Source organism: Gadus macrocephalus, chromosome 9 (genome assembly GCF_031168955.1).
Source record: "Gadus macrocephalus chromosome 9, ASM3116895v1".
Lineage (NCBI taxonomy): Eukaryota > Metazoa > Chordata > Actinopteri > Gadiformes > Gadidae > Gadus > Gadus macrocephalus.
In genome coordinates, this window is record NC_082390.1 from 16,547,195 (window position 1) to 16,568,778 (window position 21,584).

General features: G+C 43.7%; 1 long non-coding RNA gene across 1 annotated transcript in view; it reads right to left on the reverse strand.

Moving 5' to 3' along the window:
• LOC132464670 (uncharacterized) overlaps positions 1-10,702 on the reverse strand; it is a 33,751-nt gene extending 23,049 nt beyond the window's left edge. The window contains exon 1 of the long non-coding RNA XR_009527321.1: positions 10,021-10,702. This is a non-coding gene — a long non-coding RNA (uncharacterized LOC132464670). The remainder of the gene's footprint in view (positions 1-10,020) is intronic.
• Positions 10,703-21,584: the final 10,882 nt, after the last annotated feature.

Genomic DNA, 21,584 nt, shown 5'->3' on the forward strand with positions numbered 1-21,584 from the left:
GCCATGTATATTAAATACAACCCAGGAGGATGTGTGTGTGTGGGGGGGGGGGGGGGGGGGGGGCTTTTAAATGATAAATGCTGGCTTTTGCAATCAAATATCTTCCAGACAAAAGCAACAAGCTACAACATCAATGATTTTGTGCTCCCACAGTGTAAGAAGTACATTGTGGATTTGATCTTGGCTGTCTTACACTCCTCCCCCGCACTGACGATCTCCATCATACACCCTCACCCACCAGTGACAAACCTCCCATGGAGAAGAGTTGAAACCATTTATATGGCTTCTGCATTACTCGTTTTTATATGCTCGTGTGTGTTGGTGTGTGTGTGTGTGTGTGTGTGTGTGTGTGTGTGTGTGTGTGTGTGTGTGTGTGTGTGTGTGTGTGTGTGTGTGTGTGTGTGTGTGTGTGTGTTGGTGTGTGTGTGTGTGTGTGTGTTTGTGTGTTGTGTATGCCTGTATGAGTGAAACCAAAGATTAATGAGGTGTTTAACTCATATGTGTGTCTAGGGTAAACACGTACCGTACCATTGAATACTACATGTGCACGTGCGTGCGTCTGTTGTGAGGGTCTGCTATCTGTTCAATGTGATTGTGACAATGTGTGTACCACTATGTGTGGATGACTATGTTTGAGTGAGAGCGACACCAAGAGAGAGAAAGAGAAAGAGCGAGAGAAGGGGGGGGGGGAAAAGAGAAAGAGAGAGGGAACCAGATAGAGCAACAGAGAGGTGACGAGAGACAGCATGGCGAGAGAGAGAAAGAGAGAGAGAGATGGAGAGAGTAAGAGAGAGTGAGACGGAAAGAGAGAGGGATAAGATCGAGCCAGATAGCAAGAGAGAGCGCGTAGGCATGTACGTCCCAAAAATCAGGGGGGGGGGGGGGGGGGGGCGATTAATATTGCATGTCGTCACGTACGCTAAATGGGGAACAGGGGATGAGCCACGGACACGGCGGGCCGCTCTGGGCCACGGCAGAACAAAGTGACTCTAATTGGACCACACTGGTGCTCTGAGCAAGGTAGCGCCGCCGCGTAATGAGAGCAAATTAAAAAACACATTGGAGGGAAAATGAGAAAGCACAAGCTTTTTTAGAAACCCTATGGCTCATAGGGGCAACAGCCATAGAGAGGAGGAGGGAGACGGGGAGAGAGCGACAGAGCGACAGAGAGACAGAGAGAGAGACAGGAAACAGTTATGTGGCACGGTGTGGCGTGGTGCGGTGTGTGTGCGGCATAGTGTGGCGTGGCTTGACTTGGCGTGATGGCGGGGCGTGGTGTGGTTCGGCGTCGCGTGGTGCGGAGGGGTGCGTGTGGTTTGACGTGGCGTTGCATGGCGTGATGGGGTGTGGTGTAGCGCGACGGGGGTGCGGTGCATGTGGCGTTGCGTGTCCTTGCATGGCGTGCCGTGCCGTGGCGTGGAGAGGGGCGTGGTGACGTTTTGCCCGGCGTGGTGAGCGAGGCGGGCGCTATGCCCGTGGAGACAGGGATGCGGAGGCCCGGCGTTCCGCTCGCAGATGGGTACCTCACACAGCAGATGACCGCGCACAGAGAGGACCTACCGCCCCCCCCCCCCCCCCCCGCCCCCACCACCACCACCGCCAACACCACCGCCAACACCCACCACCCACCACCCACCACCCACCAGCCCACACATTAGCATCTGATGCAGAGTATCGAGCGTTGGGCTACGTGCTCGCTGACCGCACTGATAAGGAGCGGCAGGCATCACCAGAACCTCCAGCGTTCTAACAGCCTATGTGCTGTGATATGTATTTTATCGAGTTTCTTAGAGCAAAATGTTATATATGGTAGCAATATATATATATATATATATATATGTGTATATATATCTATACATATATGAGGACTTTGCCAGAGAGAGAGAGAGAGAGAGAGAGAGAGAGAGAGAGATCGATAACAGAAAGTTACTTCTATAAACACAGATATAGAAGATTTATAGATTCATAGACAGAAATATAGATGCTACACACACATAGAGAAGTACACAAACAGACAGGGACAGAACAGGCCAACCGATCCATTACACACCTCCGGAAAAGTACAATACGTTCAGCTTTTTCTGACATCACACTGGAGGTGTGTCTGGCGTTAGTCAGAAGCCCATTTGGACTGTGATGCGTGTGGCTGACAGCCAGGCGAGGCAGCTCTGAATAACGGCGCGCGAGTGGGACCAGTTATTTCCTCGGGACATGCGGGCCATAAGCGGAGCGGTCTCATGGTCACGGCGTGCAGGAGCACGACCGCTACAGCTGAATTAGGACCGACTTTTAAATCGAATTGAAAATGTCACTCTTTTTTTTTTCATCTCCCATCCCCTCAGCCAACAAGTCCAACCATCTCGAGGAGTCAATTTCTCGAAGAAGTTTGGTGGCTGGTGTGACAGCTTTCACTCAGAAAGAGTTCCCCTTGCACCAAGGAAGCACAGTTCCCCGTTGTTGCCTTATGCCATTTCAGAAGATTAAAAAGTGTTTGTGATGTTTGATTGCTACAATGTTTGAGGCCATGGTTTCAAAGGCACACGTAGGTATTAAATAGCCAGATTAATCCTTCAGAGGATGTGCAGCATTCAACCTCCTACCCGCCACCCTGGGATTAATGGTTTTCCATGCGCCCTTCATCCCACCCTTTCAAAAATAGAGACCTTAATACCAACGATTCAACCACGAAGCAAATAGGAAGCTACCTAGCAAATACCTAAACAACCTAGGAAGGAAAAGGTAATAGTCACTAGGAGACAGAGTAGTTCTACAACATAGGGCAGGGATGGGCAACTTTCATGATAAAGAGGGCCACATTTTTCATCATAACCATCGGAGGGCCACATGACTGCACACTTCAACTAAACGTGAGCTGAGAGAAGCTACACAATTTTGAATTTGGTAGATATGATTTCCTGTATTCTGGTGCATTTTGGGGATGGCCACTACCTAAAAAATCATCCAGAATCATAACCTATGTACGGTATGTTAATTGAACCAACATACATTCATTTCATGTTTTCCATGCTCAAACAGCCACATGAATGGTCAGTATTTGTATCAGCAAAGGGCTCACATACATCATCATTCAATGAAGTCAAAAAACTGAAAAACAGTGGCCCAACATTAAGTGCAACAACTCAATGAACTCAAACCCAACAAGCAGTTGTAGTAGTTGTAGTGGCGACTTAAGTGGATATCTTTAATGACTGATATCGCTTCTAAGCAAACTAGACGCATGGGTTTGCCTTCGAATTATATGAATTCTTCTCATCTTTCTTGACCGAGTTTTCTGTAACTCGATCAATTATTATTATTCTTTTTTTTTTATTATGTGCGGGCCTGACTGAGTGAGGACGCGGGCCGCCAGTTGCCCATCCCTGACATAGCGGATTTCATGACTGGCGATTCAAAAATGTTCAACTGCTTGAATTACCCTTTAAAATTCCTGAAATATGTCATAACTTGGCGCATTGAATAAAATGGGATGCGTTGGTAGTGGCATCAAGTGAGAATGGCATTTGAAAAGCTAAATCCTATGCATCTCAATCCTATAGAAAGAGCACCTCAAGAGTTGCACTTGTTTGAGCAGCCATATATCTCCAGGCCCTTTTATGGGGCCTTGTCCAGAGGATGTCCTCTCAGCCAGAGACTCCTGCACACTTAGTTATTTTTTCCTTGCATAAAGAACACGTAATACCTAGTCTGGGAGCCACGGAACCCACGGCAGCAGTGGGTAGTTAAAAAAAGAACCATTTCAATGAAAAAAATAAAAAGTAGCAGTTTTTACAGTGCACTCACACAGGTCACTGAGAACCCCCCTTGAATACCGTGTAAGGTTAGAGTTCGGCCTTGCTTTGTAGTGCAGGGAAATACAGAAAAAAAGATTTAACTTAGGGTCAGTGGCAGGTACATCAGCCATGGCAGACATTGCACATTTCACAGATTGTGTGCTGTTTTGAAGGGCAGGAATACAGGGAGGAGGTAAACAGTGAGGCCTATCTGAGAATGGCCTTGCCGTTTTTTTTATATAGATCAAATACAGATTCTGGAGGTTATATAAATGAATAATTAAATGACTAATAAATACTGGTGTGTTGACACACACACACGCGCACACACACACACACACACACACACACACACACACACACACACACACACACACACACACACACACACACACACACACACACACACACACACACACACACACACACACACACACACACACACGTAGAGGAGGAAGCCATCATATCACCCTCTTGTGGTTAGCATCAAAGACTAGCAAGCGTGAAGAAGGAGAGAGAAATTGACAGAAAGGAAGTGGAAGAGTGGCAAAAGAGACTTGACCTCTTTAATAAGAGTCCCTAACCTTGTTTTGATCCACTTCAATAACTTTGCTCTTTTAATAACAACTTGGCCAAATTAGCATTGAAGCAAAGTTGTGTCTTTCGTAAAGCCAGTGAAACAAAATCACCCTTAGCCCAGTGCGCCAAATCACTAACACTTATTATCGTGAGATTTTATGATGTGTCTTTTTGTAGAGAGGAAAACAACAAAAACCTTAGCAAATGACCTATGGCGACCAGCAGAGAGAAACAGCCTTAAGCTTCTCGGACATCCTATTTGCCTCCACGTTGAGGATACAATGCCATGATCAGTATGCGCCTTAACGGAATGGAAATGTTACATTGACTCAGAGCCTCACAATGCGTTCCCGTCTCCAAGCAAAATTGGAAGGGTTGATGGCAGAGTCTGCACACTTTACACACACACACACACACACACACACAGGAGAATATCATGATATCAATATCATGCGACAGACACACATACAGACACACACAAGCGTTGATGGCAGAGTCTGCACACTTTACAATTGGTTCCTTCATGCTGGTAAAGACGTAGTAGTGTTTGTGTGTGTCTGTGTCTTTGTCTGTGTGTGTGTGTGTGTGTGAGAGAGTATGTGAATGTGTGTGTATTTGTGTGTATGTGAATGTGAATGTGAATGTGAGTGTGTGTGTGTGTGTGTGTGTGTGTGTGTGTGTGTGTGTGTGTGTGTGTGTGTGTGTGTGTGTGTGTGTGTGTGTGCATGTGTGTGTGTGTGTGTGTGTGTTTGTTTGCATGTGAGTGAGTGAGTGAGTGAGAGAGGGAGTTTGCTTTCTGGTGCGTTGGCGTCTGAGTGTGACCTTATAATGTGTGGGCAGAAAAGGAAAGTGATTCACTGCATTTAGTTGTTATGCTCAATGCAATCACTACACAATTGCTCGCATAAAAATATGTGTACATATGTGTGTATCTGTGAGTGAGTGTGTGCGTAGGCTTTGATTGGTCCTATTTTGTTCTCTTCTTTCACCAACCGGACACAGAACTAATACAAATAATCACGATCTATTTTTCTCTATTTATATTCCGGTGAGGACTGATGTTGTGGTTCTCCAACCGCCAAACGCTCTTCTAAAAAGTGCTACGTCAAACATGCAACGCGGTTTGACTCAAATCGACCGATTTAAAAACGGTGACCCTTTAAGTTATCGACAATCTGGTACTGCATTAGTGCATTACTCAGGCTAATATTGACATTAACCATATAGACTTGGGACAGAAATGTTCCAATAGCGTCATTAGTGCAGCTCCGTTCCAGCGCCATTTGTGCTCCATCCATAAAATGATTCATTGGAAGTCCTCTGCCGGGTGCATTAGGAGAAGATGGGGTCATTTCATGTTTATCATGTGCAACACGCTTCCACTGCCAGACAGAGTTACCTCTCTGAGCCTTTTTGTGACTAATGAATCATTTGAGGCAAACCAAAGGTCTCGGGAAAAGAGGAACTTAGGTGTCAAGGTGTCCCAGCTAGCCCAATTAAGTGAAATGTGTATTATGGTCTCTGGAACCCTTTCAATAGATGCATACACATCGACATTAACGCCCGCCCCCTAACACACACACACACACACACACACACACACAGACACACACACACACACACACACACACCTACAGATACACACCTGACATGATGAAGCGTGTCACTTTGACATGGTACAATCTGGCTGCTAATGTTATTGATTTATTTGGCTTCTGAATATTAAGATAAACGCTGAAGCCGCTGATTCATTCTGTTTAAGATCCGGGCCAAAATGATGAGGGAGAGCGAGGAAGATAGAGAGTGATAGAGGGAAAAGAGCGAGAGAAAGAGGGGAAGAGCAAGAGAGAGGATGAGAGAGCTCGGGATGTAGAGAAGCAAATACAAATTTGCATTCACCTTGTTTGATATTGCAGAAGTAATTTGAATTCTTCATAATCTGTGAATAATAATTGAAAGTTCAGAAACAAAACAAAACGAATTGAGTGTATTAAAACGGTAGCTCGCCATTCTTATGAAAGAGGCAGTCAGACAGTGTGTGAGTGTATGTCTGTGTGTGTGTGTGTGTGTGTGTGTGTGTGTGTGTGTGTGTGTGTGTGTGTGTGTGTGTGTGTGTGTGTGTGTGTGTCGTCAAATATAAATGTCATATTTGGGAAAGGGGGGGGGTTACAGGCTAGATACAGGCTTTCAGGATTCAGGCCAGTATCATGAAGCCTTTCCTTCTTCAGAGTTCATATGTATGTGTTCTCAGCGCCACGGAGCTGTCTACCCATGGGGTGCTGATTTCCATTCCATTCCAAACCTTGACTCCACTAAAGGCCCGGCAACTCTTCCACAATCTCTCTCCCTTCCTTCTATTTATCACTCCCCAGACTAATCCAACATTTAAACCATGTCCTCCGAAACGCACGATGTTCCAACCTTGTCCCATATCCCTTGTTTCTTTTAACATTTCTTTCATTGTTTGAATCATGGTTAAAAAATTAATATTATCCTTTCTGGAGGATATAGGCTTCTATGGAACACAATGATGCAAGAAGCCTCCCAGCCCCACAAACCCCCTAAACCAGATCCGGCATGTCCTCTTCATCAGAAAGAGATCAGTGTAAATATAGCAGAGAGTTAGCTGGGCTAAAGAAAGGATAAGCTATTGCCACTACCCCTGTGTAGTTTACCTTTTTCCTGGCAAACTGTCTTTAACAAAGGGATCAATAACAAATCAAGTTTTTTCTTCAAGCGAAAATAATCGATCACCTGTAAGTTTCAGTGATATGTCTCAATAGCCTCCTGCTCTCTCGTTCATTTTGATTCGCGCCTCTGTTGTTGTTGTAAAAAAAGGTAGCGATAGACTACCGCCTGTGTAGCCGTCGTGCAGCCATGACAAAGCTGGGAATGTGTTTTACCGCGATTTACCATGATAAAAGAGAGCTGAAGTGCTTGAAATTTGTAAGGAAGGCATGATTCAAAAACAGAGCTAAAGAGGGATAGGTGGGTGGAGCGGGAGAGGGAGTGAGAAAGAGAAAGAGAGAGCTAGAGAGGGATAGGTTGGTAGAGAGAGAGAGAGAGAGAGAGAGAGAGAGAGAGAGAGAGAGAGAGAGAGAGAGAAGAGACATCTCTCCCTATTTTGTTAAGTGAAGAAAAAAGACTGCACAATATGGAAAATCATAGGACGTTCTTTGCAATCTTCTTCCAAGCCCTGCAAATAATAGGAAGATTGAACTTTTCCCACCTGAGCTAAGAGTCTTGTTTTCATGTAGGGAGTGCGTCCAGCTTACGTGAGGAGACTTTAAAGTGAGTGACGTCTAAAAATAGAATAGTCAGCATCACCTCGAGGTGGGACCTCGATGAGAGCATCTGAGGAACTGATCAAATGCGAGACACAACCCGAAAATATCTGAAAGATTGTCGTTGCACTGATTTAGATGATAGGGGTGTGGGGGGGAGAGAGAGATCTCGGTTGGTTCGCTACAAGGTGGAAAAAAAAAACTGTTCAAAGGCGGGGTTTTAATTTTCAATGAAACACCATCAAACGAGAAATCAGCGGCTCAATAATGACTGAATGCGTGGTGGATCGATATTGATCAGCAGATGTAGCCTAATTCCTGCTCGGCGCATAGACTGCGTTTCGTTGCCGAGCGAACCAAGAAGAATCGCGACGCGAAAGAAACGGCAATATCGTATAAACTACAACAAAATACCGTCCAAAAGCATCCGTCTCGTTCCACCCACTTAGTCAGGCTGATGCGGGACATTGGCGGCAGAAATCTATCGATTTACAGTAGATCCTACTGCAAACTTAGGTGATCGCCTGGCCTACCTCGTGGCCAAAGCCTACTACACTCTCCTGTGACAACTTGTCCACATTTTGCCCTGGATCCTGAGCCTTGTAAGATATGAGTGTAACCAGTAGTTGGGATCCTGCCTGCCGGCTATATGAGGATGAGCAACACGCTGGCTCCAGCCCCTCGGAACTGGGCTGCTGCTGCTGCTGCTGCTGCTGCTGCTGCGCCACACTCTTCCGGGGGGGCAGTAGGCTTCCTGACTTGAATGCAAAGCAGCTGTTGCACAAGGCAGGCAGCTAAATGTCCGCATATTGCTGTCATCACACTTTTAACTGCGGCGGGATTAGAAAGCGTGATGTGTCTGAAAAAATGAGGGGCCCAGATCAGCTTCAATACGTTTTTTTTTCCCCATGATCAAACGGATCACTGACTTCTTCACCTTAACCCCCCCCCCTTACCCGTAGGCCTATACGCAGGTATGGTCATTGATTCAGTGTGTGCATTCACGGCACATTACAAACACCGACTTTATGTTCTAATAATTCACATCGGCGGTCTGGAAAAGCCTCATGTTGGAAGGTTGCGCGCGTTTGCGAATTTTTCAAGGGAACAATTGTGCGCGCCCCCGTGGATGCAGGCTACAGTACGTGGGCTACAATGCACCAACAGGTCTCCCATCCATCCACATAATAATCCCCTCTCGTATAAAGTCTCTGTGTGTGCGTGAGCGTGTGTGTGAGCGCGCGTGTGTGTGTGTGTGTGTGTGTGTGTGTGTGTGTGTGTGTGTGTGTGTGTGTGTGTGTGTGTGTGTGTGTGTGTGTGTGTGTGTGTGTGTGTGTGTGTGTGTGTGTGTGTGTGTGTAGGCCTACTCAGTAATGGGAGCATCTCAGGGGCTTCGTGATATCATAGAACGGTCGTTATAGCAATCCAATGACGTGAGCGAATGCGATGCTGTGATTTGTTCCACCGACAGAACATTATGCTTGAATTGTATTTGCCCTGAATGAATCTTCTGTGCCCTAAAGAAGTCGTCCAGAATGGGATGCAGGTTGAACCACATATAGCCTACAGCAAGCAGGCTAGTAGGCTATTAACAGTGATATTAGTAAATAAATATCCCCTCCTCATCCTGCTTTATAGGTCCAGACTTCCCAAACTCAGAATAAAGGGGTTTATGGAATGACTGTACGGTGATTTCCTGAGTGCTTCTCGGGCAACAGCCTACGCAATAGGACTGTTATATATAGGTGTGAGGATCGCAAACGTCTAAAGCCGTGAGCTCACCTAGGCGTGTGGCCTATACGTGCTGTGTAGGTCGGCCAGTGTGGAGCCCGTTGCGGACCATCGCTTCTCCCATCCATCCATCCCTTTCCACTTCCCTAAATGTTCAAATGACGCAGGGCGGCGTGTTTGGAACATTTTGAAAAACACTGGTGCCTATCTTGTGTCGTGCGCCAGGTGCACACTCCTCACAGCCCGGGATAATTACATTTCGGAAAGTGTTTTTGCTCTTGATTCAAGACGCGTGACAACAGAGGTGGCATTGTGTCAATAATGCCTTTTTATAGGCTTCTTGTTCAAGCCAAGTTCCCCCCGCCCCAAATACAAGAGTGTATAACCCCTTATTCCTTATGTTCTCCAAGGTAGAATCAACTCACGCCAAGCCTGAAGGACACGTTTGGAACTTTGTGAGGGGATGTATGTCGTTATAGCATCTAATGCATTGGCACCGTGGCTAACGTTGATTAAGTTAGTGGAAGGCTGGGTATAGGCGGACATGCTTAAGTAACGTGCAAAACTTGATAAAGGGTGTGCTTTTTTGTGTATATCAACATGGGGAAACAGGACTGCCTGAATTCAATACTTACATGGAGGAGATGTTTTGGCAAAGGTCATCATTGAGCCCCGTGGTATTCCCATTGGTTCCCGTGCTCGGAGAGGACAATAGTGGGAAAAATTTCTCTTCGTTGGATTTGTTACAGTATATCTCGCTGGACGAACAGGTGCACGTCGGTGGACAGTCGAGCATCGAGCTCAGATAGTTCTGAAAAACGCTGAAAAGAAAGAGCAGCCTCCAACAACAATAAATCCTCGGCGGAGACACACAGAAACACACACCAAACAAATCCATGGTTGGTCCGAGTAGGAGTCCCCAAGGTTTCGTCGAATGAAAGATTAGGTTTGCACGGTTGAAACTAATGACGTAGAAATCCTATTTTCTGAGGGTGAAAATGAAATACCCTTAACCAATTGGGTATAATGGGAGCGCGCCGCGCGCCCCAATCCGTCTATCTGTGCGGGAGCGTGTAGGTATGTCAAGATATGTCGATGGGAAAAACCACTGTTGGTCTGTCTCTCAAAATCAAAAAAAAGAGGATTGCGAAAGGAAAAAAATTACTCCGTTGAATCAGAAACGGCCGATCGGTTCATGTAGTTCCGACTGATCATCCCTGCGTCGTTTAGTCATCCCTCCGTCGCCTTCTCTAGCGCGCACTGTTGCTGCTGCTGCTGCCTCGGAGAGGTGCAAGGCTGCCGGATAAGAGACTGGGAACGAGCAAGGGGGAGAGAGAGAGAGAGCGATTGAGAGAGAGAGCGATTGAGAGCGAGAGAGAGAGAGAGAGAGAGAGAGAGAGAGAGAGAGAGAGAAGACCGAGCTCCAAGTCCCACCTACTGGGCAAAGAGGAAATGACACAAGTGCGCGCACACACTGGTGCTCAGAATCCTCATCTTGCGGTGTTTCCGTGTTCTACATATATGCTTCATATAAAATAGGTGTATCGGTCTCAACCGTCCATTCAACGAACCTAAAATACAAGTCTTATGCACTCCCGATTATCAAACACGTCAGCCCGGAAACTACCTCCTCTCGAGCAAATAACAGCCTTTGATGGACATACATTCCTACGTTACTTTACACCTCAAAACCACATTCGGAACCGGGAGGACAGCAGTGGGAGGTGGGAGGTGGGGGGTGGAGGTGATGCTGAGCAGCTGCGCCGTGTGTGTCACAGTCACAGACAACACCTCCAGCAGATAGACAGGTGGCCACAGTCACAGCTGAAGCTTCAGCACCATGGACAGCAGTCACCTGCCACATCCACCGGCCCACACACACACTACACGCAGGCACACACACTACACGCAGGCACACACACACACACACACACACACACACACACACACACACACACACACACACACACACACACACACACACACACACACACACACACAGGAGAATATAATGCGCAAATACAGACACACATACACAAAAAATCCTGGATGCTTATTTGGCCGCCATTTTTACACCTTTCCTGAGCCAACATGTGTCTCCGTCTCCCTCGCCATGTCCCTCCATGGGCTATGCATCATTTCCTCCCCCACCCCCCACCCCCCACCCCTCCATCTCCCACATGGCACGGGGAACGTCCTCGTCCCACAACATCTGTAACAAGGTGCTTACGAACCAACGTTTAGTCGCAAGAGCGGGGCTTTCATTAAGGACAACTCATCGTGGTGCTTTTGTAGTGTAAAATGGGCTAGACAAATAGAATAAAGGGGTTTCCCAATGACATGCACTGGCACACACACACACACAAACACACACACACTAACATACTCAAATGCTCGAAAATAAAAACCGTTCGAGATTACGATTACTCCAAAGAGAGAAACAACGGAGAGGAGAAAATGAGTTTAAAGTGGTCTGGGATCTTTTTTCTATATGTAACAAAGCGAAGCAACAAAGCAAATTGTTTTAGATAAATCTATAAAGGGAGCATTCATCTGCCTCAGCTCATCGGCATGGGTATCCTTGTTTCATCCGCATGTAGAATTATCTACCAAGTACGTTATAATTGTAATGAAGACTGGGGTGGAAGGGGAATGGGGGAGAACAGGGGAGGATTTCAATTTATCTCTATCGTCTCTTCATATTCATCTCTCAAGGCTTGAAATTGCTATTGGCAAAGTCTTGTCCAAGGACTTTTTTTTTATTTATTTTTTTATGAAATACCCTTTCTATTTCTATCTCTCTTGTTGCTACCAGTGTCTGTATATACTGCTAAGCAAGGCCTAGCTAATTGAATGTGTGTACACACACACACACACACACACACACACACACACACACACACACACACACACACACACACACACACACACACACACACACACACACACACACACACACACACACACACACACACACATACACTGACACCTACACACACACACAAACACATACACACTGACACACACACACACACACTGCAAAACATCTGCAGACGCACAATAGGTCCTTTGGCAGCCGGCGTTAAGGTTATTCGTATATTTCTAGCCAGTTCAACTTAAGCGCTGACACCACGGATCTGTGCCTGGCAACAGTGGCCCAAACACACATGCACACACACGCACACATGCACATATTTCCAAAGCGACTTACAATAAGTACATTTGTCAGAAGAAAGAGACAATATATCGCTGTTGGTACAGCAAGTAGGTTCATTCTGCACTTACATTTGAACCCATTCCCTGTGTACAATACAACAATACAACAGTACTATATTTAACTGCCAGGGCGTACAACATACAATACGTTTGTACATCGAGTGTCAACACAAGTAGCTGGACTCAATCGTCACCAACACATTCTGAAACCATTCCTCCATTGAATTGCTTGTAAGGCTAAACACACTCACACCTGGTGGTATAATATGTTCCCTCTAAGGAAACATTTCCTTGATGCAAACTAAATTTAGCACTGCGACACAATCAGAGCATGTGCGCACGGAACACGCACAGCAACAACATGTTGAACAACACACACCATTAGGGCGGAGTGGTGTTTCTTTGCAACTACAATGGCAATTGAACAGTTTACATGTCCTTTGCTTAAAGCAAAAACAAACAAAAGGGCATACAGACAGGGAAGCTGGCTGCCAGTCACAGCGTGAAAAACAAACACTTAAACAGCGGGGAAGACACCGCTACAGTCAGCGGCATGTGTCTCAGCAAGTGAATTAGACGGGAGCAACTGCTGAATATGACAAATTGACTTTTAATTGAGTTTTAGCCACAGTAACTTTGTTATCATCTACAATATATTGTATGCACTTAATGGAGTACCAAGTTTTACCACGACAGTTCAGCTTGTAAGATACTATTGTTTTTGTTTCATTACAACACGCACATTGTCCCTTGAAAACAGTTGGTGGTTGGTATAATACTCGCTATGCTATTGTTTTATCATGAAATACGCTTTCTTCATGTAATAAGCGTTCATATTTTTGGAAAATCGGTCAGCCATTCTGATTGTATTCCATACACGAATGCCATGTATTTGTTTTTTTTTGTTTTTTCTCCATAACCAAATGTGGAGTTCCTCCCCACGAGGCTTGTATTACGATACAGTTGCATCAACCCTGACATTACTTGTCAAGCTACTGCTCACCAGCAGCAATTGAAAACACCAGATAATATGTCAAGAAGAATATATTTCTGGGATTAAAAAGCATAGGGGTTGACTGAAAACCTTTTTATTTTACCATACACAATTATCTCTTACCCCTGCCTTGTAAACTTACAGGCAAAAATAAGGATTTCGGTTAAGTTCGTCAATTTTGCTATTTTTTGCTATTTTACTTCTGTAACTTCATGACATGCACACAATTCTACACCCTTAGAGCTGTCACACACATTAAAACCTATAAGAAATATAGTTGGCTTGTATGATTTGATACAACCTTCGCCAAAACATGTTCAAACCCTTGTTTGAACATCTGGGGAGGAGAGCAAACCACAAGCATTTAAATAACAGGCAACTTGTAAAATAATATCTTTACAAACATAAATACAAAATATCTAACTGCGATAATGATGTTGGCAATGGCGTTGGAAAGGGTTTTGGGGGGGGGGGGGGGGGGGGGAGTTGTGGCAGAAGCGGGGTTGTACCGCCTGCAGCAGACTGGCCCAGGGCTCAGCTGTGCCCTGTGGACTGGGTTCGAGCCACCCTGCATGGCACTTCTTTCACCACAGGCAGAATGCCGAGCAACAACATAACAAGTCTCTCTCTCTCTCTCTCTCTCTCTCTCTCTCTCTCTCTCTCTCTCTCTCTCCTCTCTCTCTCTCTCTCTCTCTCTCTCTCTCTCTCTCTCTCTCTCTCTCTCTCTCTCTCTCTCTCTCTCTCTCCTCTCTCTCTCTCTCTCTCTCTCTCTCTCTCTCTCTCTCTCTCTCTCTCTCTCCACTCACTCGCTCTTCTTTTTGTTTCTTATTCATTCTCACTCCCTGCTTTACTCCCTTCTGTCGCCCTCTCCCTCTTCTAAACACCCAAACCCTTATCTCCTCATCCTTCCTCCGTCATTCTATCCTTTATTTCATCCTCTAACTTGTTCTCTCTCACGCACTTGTGGCCTGCCATTCTTTCTTCATCCTTTCCTTTCCATCTTTCCCTCTCTCTCTCACACCCCTGTCCGATGGCTCGTCATCTTTGTAAGCACAAAGGGCATATCAAAGGAATGTCTGTTTTTTTTTACAGCTTGGTTGAATGTTTTTAGTTAATCAAGAAGCATTTGGGTTTGGGAGTTGTTCTATATTTGAAGACGGGTTATTTCCTTTTGATTTGACCGGAACTTGTCTTTATATGGTGTGTGTGATTCACTGGAAATGGTTGTGGATTGAGGTATGGTGAAGTGGGAAACACTAGCCAACAATTGAACTAGCTGCGTGAAAGGTGTGGTTATAAGTGTACTTTGATTGCATTATATTTACCTAAATTGAAACAATTAAATATATTGCATGCATTTACATTTAATGTTTCTTTTTTCATCACTTTCACGCAGTCCACCTGTATTCATATTAAAATATTAAATAAATGTAATGTTTATTTGAATCGGTATACAAATATACTTTAAGTACGGCAAAAGTCCTTCGATATTGTACGAAACATGAACTAATAGATGCAGACATTAATTGTATTTAAATTAGTACTAAAGCATTCATTTGCAAGTGCATAATCACACTTTTAATTTTGAGTACAGCGAAAGTTCATTCAATGTTCATTTTATTCAGTGTGTGAATGTACTTTGTACTTTAAAGTCCTTGAAGTGCAACTGCCTTTGAAATAATATGGTACATGCTAATACACAGTGACCGTACATATTAATAGTATGGAATTGTGCTTTGTGCATGTCAAAAGCACATTACATTCCCGCTCAACCAACGTATCATTGCATTAATAACCAGTAATTCCTGAAAACTAAATATATACACTACATATTAAATGTACGGTTGCATTCAAGTGGGTCTACCACAAGAACATGCGTCACAAGATGACGCATGTTGTCACCAGCTCTTCTGTGGCCAGCGATGTTCGAGTCTCCCTCAGCCAATCAAATGGTCTCTTTAGAAGTGGGACTGTAGAGTTGGGGTGGGTCACCACAAGGATATCATGGATTTATGACACATATCTAAAACACAAAACAGGAGCAGATCAAAAGGGTTTGTAGAGGTCACGTTAACAAAAACAACTCATTGCGTAAAGTGGTAGAAAATATAAAGCAGGGTTTTTCTGGAAAGGTGCAAACGTGATTTTCCACGGCCATAAATTGATAACCATATGTAACATCCAAACCAAGTTATATTTATATCTATGAAAGAGATGTGGTATGATAGTTTAACCGTGGTCAAAATTATGTATTAAGATTAAGAGGTCCCAGAGTAGTATCAAAATCGGCCTATAGGTACTCAAAGCATTTGCCCCATTTGTTGAGACTATGGAAGAAATTAACCCGACATTTTATGGCAAGCTATGATTATTATTAGGCCTATATATCATATAGATACATTAATGGTGGAAAGTAGCTGATCACTTCTCCCCTATAAGTTAGGTTTAACACGGCGCCAGGGAGTAGGTTCACTCTGTTCCCCTCTTGTGTGCTGCCTCATGCAGGGTTCAAGGGTCAGGATGCACACAGACGTCAAACCTAGGCTGTTTTTTGAAAAATATGCTGACATGCACACACGTACACCATCACTCTGTATGCATAGGGATCAATGTATGTTCAAGGTAAAGCTGTGACCTGGAAAAACATGTTATGTAAATCAAAATTTTATGTAAGTCTGACTTTATCTTATGTAAGGATTGGGTATATAAGGAGGAGGAAAGTAATCATTCGGCAGTGTCTTTGCAAACCTCACTCGGCTTCGTTGTTGCTTGTTCGCGGGTGACAATAAAGTCTTCTGTCATACTTGATCCGGACTCCTTGATTCCTCAAGCTCTCTTAGTTTAGTTGAAGTGATAGAATTCGGTTATTTTCTACCACAAGACCCCAAGTTAATTGTTGACTATGTCTGTGTCTAATGTTGATGTAATTCAACCTTTGTTTTGGTTCAACTCAACCCCTCTCATGGTGTAGGTGTATTTTAAAATTGTCGCACTCAATAATTGACAGTTATTATATTCCAAATAAGTGATTAGAGGCTCCCATAGCTGTATCTTTGTATCTTTGTTTTGTCCGACACAAGAAAGTGCTTAAAACAGATCCTGGCTAGTAAGCCATCGGCAATAGCGCCCACAATCTTTTTATTTTTTTATTCTGCGTTTACATGCCACTGTGCATGCTCACAGTCTTAGAGACTGAGGCACAGATGTTGGCTGCGCTTTGGTAGTGGCATAATTCTGAATTCTGAGTGCGGCGCAACATTTCAATAACTCGGGAGGGTCAGTTTAGGAGAGGGAAGGGGGGGGGGGGTGTAAATGATTGGAACGTAGCCTTTAGGCACACTTCTGCCCTTCATTCCTTGAAAGATATATTAATTCAATTTAGTTTTTTAGTCTGTAAAACTATAGATACGATATTAAGGGCTCTTTCTATTTTTATTCTTCTTATTTTCATGGCAATTATACACTAATTAGAACATAATTTACAGGCAGCCAATGTAGTGATGCCTAAATAGGAGTTATGTGAGATCTACGGACAGTTCAAATTGCGTAGCTTCAACAGTAAGTGAAGTGGACATTGCAGTAATGGTGATGGGAGAAAAGGATGGCATTGATATTACGTTCTAAGTCAGATACTAAGTCAATAGTACTGGTCCAATTTTACTTGAGGGTCAAATATAAACCCAAGATTCATAGAGTTTGGTTTGACCTTGGTGCAAAGGGCCCCAATACACTGAAGAAGGGTAGAAGTAGTATTTTCAGAGCTTTGTCAGAATTCAGTTGGAGAACTTTGTTAAATCCAGTCATTCACAAGGCTCAACAGTTGTGTAGAGTGGCGATGAAGGAATAGTTAAATCCTTCATAGAGGCTGAAAAGTTGTGTATATTGGCTAGGTTACTGAAATTTGTACTGTACTGATAATAATAGCCAAATGTCGTCCGCGTAACATAGGACATGCAACCAAAACGACTGATTAACTGGCCCAAGGGAAGCAGGTTCATAAACCTGTTCATCAATCCTCTGTCCAAAGAGGACAGAGGATTGACCCCATACAACAGCAGAGCAGTTTAGGACAAATAGTTACTCATAGAGACCGACAAAAGGTTTATTTGACAAATATGACACAAACCACTATGTATTTAGTCTGTTGATGGTATGATCAGTGGTATCAAAGGCAGCACCCGAGTCAAGTAAAACCAAGATGGAGTTGTCTCCCCTTATCAGTGTGCACTCTGGACTCTTTGCAGAGCAGATTCAGTTCAGTGCTGTCTTTAAGACAAAAGCCTGAAATAATATTTCCTTCCACATCTTGAAGGAGCTGCAGAGCTAAGAGTTTTTCTAGTACATTGAAAATGAGGGTTTTTTTTGCAATCAGTCCAAAATATGTTCCGAACGTCTTCGATCAGGGCCCAAAAGAAAAAAGGGCTGGAAATTTGCGGTCCGAAATTGATTGATTTATAATAGTGAGTCCACAGGGCCCATGACAGGTAAAACCTCTTTAATATATTTGGAGGGCAAAATATCAAGTTTGCAGGAGTGTAGGTGCATATGTGGTGCACACCCACCCAACAACATACAAACACACTTAGGTGGCTACAACACTCCAACGAGGTGACTTTTAATGGGCTCCTCCAGACAAGGTCACAGGGTGGTGGTGTTGGAGGCCAGTTTATTGTAGAAGTTTGTAAACAATGTGTGTGTGGGAATGGCTGGTTTAACCTAGCCACACTGAATGCTCAGCCTCACCCAGCTCAAGAGTCCAATCACTCTGGCTAGGGCCAGGTCATCATCCACACACACTCCCATGTATATGTATACATTTGTATATATATATATATACATACATACATACATACACGCATACATACGCACATGTATACACAATTGGAGGCCATGTTTACTTGTATTTGCAGTACTATTTGCAAAAATATACATGCCTTGAACAAAAAAACGGCATGTACCGAACCGTCGAGTCTTGGTGTTTCGGTTTCAGTGTTTAACTTTTGTTATATAGTATTTATTTTTTACCTTTGAATTAAGGTTTACAACTGGAACTACTTTTAGTTTAGGGTATAGTGTGGCATGTGGAATGTGATATGCTCCCACCACTGTCCAGTGGGAATTTGTTTTGTCTGAATATGAACAACCATTTAGAGAGAGATAATTGTATTCATATAGGAAAAGCATTTGAAACTCCCAAATAATGTCTCCCACCCATCCATCCACGTAAACAAGTCTTCAAAACAGCCTTATTTGTGGATTGCAGGTTGCCGAGAGAGAAGCAACACACACACACACACACACACACACACACACACACACACACACACACACACACACACACACACACACACACACACACACACACACACACACACACACACACACACACACACACACACACACACACACACCTGTGGTGGAAACAGAGGCAATGACCTTTGAATCAGAGGAGTCACATGACTTTTTGCACCAACATTATTTATTTATCAGATGTGTAATTGTACACGTTTCTTTTTCACTGTTTCGTAACAAACAAGCTAATACTCCATGTTGGCAGCGCAAATAACGAGCACAAGTAGCCATAATAACCATTGACTTTACAGATTTTTTTAAAAACATCTTTAAATGTGTTTTCAAATGGATAAATGATTGCCTAAAATGAACCAATGGTTGTCAAAGAAACAACCTCTCAAAGACGAAGCAAATATTAAGTTGAGTTAATAAAGATTTCAGATAGGAGTTATTTCCATATTTCCAAATATTCCATATGAAAATGCACTGAAAAGAGGACAAATAACATCTACCTGTTCACACATATTTCAGACTATAAGACACACTTACAAATACACACACACACACACAAACACACACAGACACACTCAAAGGAGAAAAGGCGGGGGGGCGAGAGAGTGCAATGATGGGTATTAGGATACTTTGACCACACCACATCTTTGCTTGGTTGCATTAGTAAACTCATTATATTGTATTATGAACTCATGACCTGATCCATAGGGATTCACACCAGCTGCTCATCAATAAAATATGCTTCCCCTTCTAATGTTAACCACAAACCCTCCTGTCGCAGGACGAGAAGAAATCTCCTCAGTGCAGGGCTGCGTTCAACAGCCCATGGGTTTATTCGAGGAATCGGAATAAACCGCAACTGCAGTTCAATGCAAACCCAGAGATAATAATCCATTCCATTTTTCTGTTCCCTTACAAGAGATTAATGACGTTGGTTTATATAGTTGTTGTTGTTTTTTACCTTTGTACGAACACTGGCTTCACCAATATTGACCTCTATCCACTAAAATAAACCTGGCCACGGCACAGGAAATGAAGGGGGGGATTTGATTACATGCTCGTGCCTTCAGGAGTATGTGGTAGGGTTGAGTGTGTTTGCCTGTCCAATCAAAGGCTCCTAGGGTGTCCCCAATTTGAACTCTAAACATTTAGCCTATTTCCTCTGCAGGGCCGCTTTTCATTTGAAAGGTGGTGGTCGAGTAGCTTCACTCTGATATTTCAGCTTATATTATGATTGGTAGTTTAAAAGAAAAAGCTTTCTCAGTGGCTCCCTCCTTCTCCTCTTCTAGTTCAGTTTGGTACAAATAAAACTGACTTGACTCCAGACCTGCAATCCAAACACTCTTCCATATATTGCATGTTTCTTCGTGTTTTATACACCCTACATACTGAACAAAGGTTCCGATCAGGAGCAAACACTTTTGATCATTTGATTGGAGATGACGTCAGCAATACCAAGGACATTGATTTTTGCCGGTCTCGAAAAATGCTTTTGCTCATTTTAAAATGGAACAAGTGGGCAGTTGTGCCATTTCATACAAAATCCAAGTAGATTATAGCCCACACACATGCAATTGATTGGATCAATATTTCAGGGTTTTGATGCAAGCACCGCAAAATCAGATCAATGAAGAAACAGTTGTACAGATGTCTAGATGTATATATGATCATGAGTACCAAGGGACGACAGATCCCGCTAGACTAGGCATGTTTGCTTTTCAATTAATCCAGCACTCAATTGCAGTCCAGGTGCAATTCATCTACTATCAATCTATTTACTAGTCACAATATTAATTCACTGGATCGGCTGAATAAAACTGATAAGGGACAGAAGACAGAAAGGCAGCAACAGGGCAGCAGATTTGATAGTATGGGACGTGAGTACTAATGCACGACAAGGCAACACCACACTAATAATGCGTACAAGCATGATCATAGATGGACCAACCAGCTGCTGTGAGCAGAGGTCAGGGGTCAGTATTGGAGCACAGTGCATTAGCAAGGTAGAATGGTCGTACAATATAAACATATATACTGATGTTCCCCTAAAAGCCTTTCAAATACAGCAACTGGTCTTCAGTGGCTGGGTTATGCCTCATTACATAACACTATGAAAAAAGAGCATCAATTATATCAACAAAAGGACAACAATACTGACATTTTAGACAGCGATAACAGCAAAGATAAACGCAACACTTATTTTAGTTAGAGATATTTCCTTGATTATAAAATATCTGGACATGGAAATTCAAAATGGCCTCCTCAGTTAGCCCTGCCCCAGCACGACAACAACGTTTCCCAGGAAGATTTTTCTATTTGCCTATGGACACTGAAATAGCCATTTGGATTTTCTGCGTACTTTGATATATTATTCAACTTTCCGCATTGCCCATTAATGCAAATATTTATTCAACAGTGTGAATGCTCCCCTTCAGTGGTGCCTGGTAGCCAATAGATTTTGGAGTTGTCCCCCCTTACTCAGACTTAGCTTTACATCACACATCTGTTAGTCTCCTCTGCTTGTGTGTGTGTGTGTGTGTGTGTGTGTGTGTGTGTGTGTGTGTGTGTGTGTGTGTGTGTGTGTGTGTGTGTGTGTGTGTGTGTGTGTGTGTGTGTGTGTGTGTGTGTATGTATGTGTGTGGTGAGCTGGTGTGTGGGTGTGTAGTTGTATGGAAAAATATCATG